The sequence below is a fragment of the Lontra canadensis genome, unplaced genomic scaffold (assembly GCF_010015895.1).
Source record: "Lontra canadensis isolate GAN:19392208 unplaced genomic scaffold, GSC_riverotter_1.0 scaffold6, whole genome shotgun sequence".
Taxonomy (NCBI): domain Eukaryota; kingdom Metazoa; phylum Chordata; class Mammalia; order Carnivora; family Mustelidae; genus Lontra; species Lontra canadensis.
Window position 1 is genome coordinate 18,025,277 of NW_022631000.1, and position 4,642 is coordinate 18,029,918.

Genomic DNA, 4,642 nt, shown 5'->3' on the forward strand with positions numbered 1-4,642 from the left:
AGTGGCCCCTGTGAGACAGCTAAGCAATGGTTCTATGTGGACTGTGCCTAGCATGGCATAGCTAGTTGAAAAAAAAAAAGGCAATGAAAAGATTGTGAAGAGTGTACACCCATCAGCACAATGGTGCCCATCCCTTCTCAGGGTCCAGGGGTGATATGAGAGAGTGGTATCATATTAAATGCATGTTTGAGAAACTGGAGTGGGCCCAGGCCACCACAAAAAATATTGAGGACCACATAGAGCTGGAAAGCTGGGAAGAGCTAGATGATAATGAGAAGGAACAGATAAGCTAGCACATTGTAGATCTGTCTTCTAAGGCAACAAGCACACTAAAGAAGAAAGCCATTGTCCAAGCTAAGCTAATAGCCACTGGCCAGGTGACATCTCCAGTGAAAGATGTTTCATTTGTCATCAACACCAATCCCCAGAAATTTTCTGGCTCTTCAGTCAAGCCCAACAACTTTGGGGAGGCCTGCTCAAGCCAGACACTTAAGGTAAGTCTCTCCTCTCCAAATGTGTCCCCAAGCACAAGTATTGTCCGCTATGTGAGCCATATGCCATGTGCCATGTGCCATGGTGGCTGAAAATCCTGTCTACGACACAAAGACCCAGATCATCCAGGACTTCCTTTGGAAAAGTTAAGCAAGAGATGGTTTCCACAGTGATGTGTACCTAACAATGAAGCTGCAGCCACCAGGTATTATTAAAAGTGTTTACAACTTGCATAATAAGTAGATTATGAAGTTTTTCAGTCACATTCTTAACTGCAACCCAGATGATATGGCATGAGACCTAGAGCACAGTGAAGTGTCAGAAACAGAGTTTTTTTCTGAGCAGAGAAAGTCTTTCCACTCAGTTGCCAAGAACCTCCTTACCACCCAAGAAGTGAATTCCTCCTTCAACTCTCCAAGCTCACCAAGGAGGATGAGCAGCAACAGACTCTGTAGAACATCGCCTCCAGGTGTCCAGGCAATGACCTTAAGTACATCATCAGGTTGGTCAAATATGATCTGAAGATGAACTCAGGTGCAAAACATATGTTAGACTCCCTTAGTCCCAATTCCTATAAAGCCTTCAAAGCCTTGTGAAACTTGCAGGACCTGGTGGAGTGGGTCCTCTGCAATGAGCAGGAGTGGAGGAGGAGCGGAGGAGCTAGGTCAGAGATGAGCTCTAAGCAACCAGACTTCATTGATGATGCCAGTACAGCCCATGCTGGCTGTGGCCTACAAGTCATCAAACATGCAATGAAGGAGTGTCCTAATAGCTTGTTCTCTGAGATCAAGTATAGTGGGGAGCGAGTTTAGGTGCATGAGAACAGGAACCACTTCAGCTACTTCAGCCACACACTCAAGCCCATCCTGCTTCCTAAGGTGGCCCACCTTAAGGACTACATCCTCCAGCCTTTCTGTGGGGGCCACAGCATGATATTGGACTCTAAGGTCCTCCTGAATGACACTAAGACAGCCAAACCACAGCCCTTTGGGACTTGGGGAGTACACCAGAAAGCTGCCTTCCAGGATGCTAATTTCTGCCTCTTTTTTGATTGTATCTACTTCAATGTCAGCTTGATGGACAGGCCTCTGTGTGAGCAGCAAAGTTTCTTCATGATAACAGGGTTGAAATTCCCAACTGATCATGTTCTCAGAAATGAAACAAGTCACTAAAGCTTCAGACTTGATTGACATGATAAATTTGGTGACCTGAGGATGGTTGGAAGGGCTAGAGCTGAAGGATGTGAAGGGTACCTATGAGCCTGGAAAGCAGCACTAGATGAAAGTGAACAAAGACTATTTAAATGAGTGGGCCATGGCTGACACAACTGACCCAGGGGCCTTGGAGCCTCCTATGGACGTGGGAGTAAAGGCGGCATGATGTCCATCTTCCTCATGGGCTGCTATGACCCAAGTGGCCAGAGGTGATGAAGTGATGCACAGTCACCAAGTGTGCAGGAGGCCATGATAACATGACACTTGCTCCTTGGAGAAGGAACTGAATGTGGTGAGGATCAGCAAGGATCCTAGAAAGATAGCTAACTGGCTGAAATTCAACAAGATCTGCTACACTGACTTATTGTCCCAGACTCAAAGAAAGCTGCCATGTGGAAGATCACAGGGACTAAATCCTCCAAATCTGAGGTTCACAGAGCTGATGGGATCTCCATCTGATTTCCTCATAGTACCCAGGTCCATGATGATAGGGATTGGAAGTGTGCCACTAACCTGCCCCAATTCAAGGAACTATAGCCGCTGTCCAAGAAGAGGGCGGAATTCACTGTGGCAGCTGAAAAGGAGTGCAACGCCACTACACGGGGCAGCAGTGAAGTGAATGAGGGTACCTTGGAGCCTGCTGGATCTTGCAAGGGTCCCCAAAGCAGCCCTCCACCAGTGCCAAGAAGGCAGGAGGGAGACTGAGTAGCTGCAGTAGCAAAGGCGGCAACAAGCTGACAGCAAAACCTTCCTCTGTGAAAGTGGGAGAGAAGAAGTCTCCTGATGAGACCCCAGGACCAAGCAAAAGTGCTACTGGACATCTTCACTGGGGTGCAGATCTACTTGCCACCCTCCACACCAGACTTCAGCTGCCTCAGATGCTCCTTTGTGGCATTCAATCGGGACCTGGTGCAGGAATTTGACATTGCCTCAGCCACATAGGTACTGGGGATCAGGGACAAGAACTCTAGCAGGTCTCCCCAGAGTAGGTTTGGGCATGTATCTGGAAGCAGAGGCTGGTAGCTCCCTGTTAGAACTGTGGGCCTCCTTCTTCCCTAAAGGGTTAGGGATGGAGGGACGTGCCAGAAATGGTCAGAAATCCCTGTACTGACTGATGAAAGATTACTCCAAACTTTGCTATGAAAGAGAAGAGAAGGCAAGGGGGTCAACGTTCACAGGCGAAGACCCTTTGCTCTTCTTTGCTCCTGCTTTTATTGGTCCTTCAAGATAATCAAAAATCCTAATCACTGTTCTCAAGCCCCTGATGTGTGACAAGGGGTCTTACTGAAACTAGGAGGGTCTGTTTAAGGGAAAGATATGATAAACTAATCTGCATGTTCTACTAAACATAGCCTGAGGGACAACACATGCATCTCTTAGGTCACATGGTGGCTGTTTGGGCTAAGAAAGCTTCCGGGCGTTCCAAGGGCAGAGTGCGAACACAGACCTGGGCATTCCAAAGGCTCATGCCCTTGTCCCAAACCTTCCCTGCCCTCCAGGGGCCTCTAGTTACATTTTAGCAAGCCAGGTATTATGGCTGATTTCATGCTCTACACTAACCTTAACAGGGACGGTAGGCTTTCTTCAAGCAGTGCATCTTCCAGAACCAACAACTGTGCTTGATCTCTTCCTTGCTAGGAGTTAGTTGCTGTGGGTGCCATCAGTGAAGTCAGTTTCTTCTACTGGTTTACACAGATCTTTCAGATCTGAGTGCTGGCTTGGTTGTCTTTTTATTTTCTTTGAAAATAAGCTTTTTTTAAAAAAAATAAGTAAAATATCTTGCAGTTTTAAAAAAATCAAATGACTGTATATGTTAGAGTCTATTTTGGGATTCTCTATGCTGTTCCAATGACCTAATATTCATTTATGCTAATACGATGATGTCTAGCTAACTGTAGTAGTCCCTTGAGTCTTGAATAAAATACTGTAACTCTTTCATTTTTGCTCATAATTTTCAAAATTGTTCTGGATATTAAAAGTTTTTGATTTTCCATATAGTTTTTAAAATAAGCTTGTCAGTTTTTATAAAATAAAACAATTTCTAGGATTTTTAATCATTTTTCCCCCCATGGACTCTATAGAGTTGGAAAGAACTAATATTGAGTATTCCAAATCATGATCATGATATGTCTCTCCATTTATTTAAGTTATTTGATTTTCAGTAATATTTTGTAGTTTTCAGTTTGAAGGTTTCATGCATAATTTGTTAAAGTAGTCTTTATTTCATATACTTATAATATTTTAAACAGTATTTTTTTTTAATTTCAATTTATAATTGATTTTTGGTATGATAAATTCATCCTGCATCTTTACTAATTCTGGAAGCTTTTTGATCCATTAGAATTTTCTATGTGGAGGATTATGTTGTCTGCAAATAACAATAGTTTTAATCTTCCTCGAAAATCTGGATGTATTTTATTTTTATTGTACTATTTATTTTATTTTACTTAATTAATCTCACTTAATATTTTATTATCTTGTCTTATTGAATTGGTTCCAACCTCCAGAACAATGATCAACAGAATTGATGAAAGCAGTCATCCTTGCTTGTCCCTCATATTGGGGAAACACATTCAACTTCACCATTAATATGATGCTAGTTGTAAATTTTACATACATGTTTTTTATCTGAAGAAGTTTCCTTTTGTTTCCTGTTTGCAGTGAGTTATTTTTTTAATAAAAAATGGATATGTAATTTTATTAAATGACTTACCTGCATCTATTAAACTGCTTATATGATATTTCTTTTTTCATAGCTTAATACAGTGAGTAATATACTGGTTGATCTTAAAATGTCAAGCCAACTATAGCTTTCAGTTATAAGTTATACTTAGCCAAGACATTAGCTTTGTATATTTTGTGGATTATATCTGATAAAATTTTGTTAACACTTTGTGTAGATGGTCATGAGGAATATCAATGTATAGTTCATATTG

The 4,642-nt window shown here is 42.1% G+C and overlaps 1 pseudogene; it reads left to right on the forward strand.

Moving 5' to 3' along the window:
- The first annotated feature begins 558 nt into the window (after positions 1-558).
- LOC116864814 lies at positions 559-2,740 on the forward strand (annotated as a pseudogene).
- Positions 2,741-4,642: the final 1,902 nt, after the last annotated feature.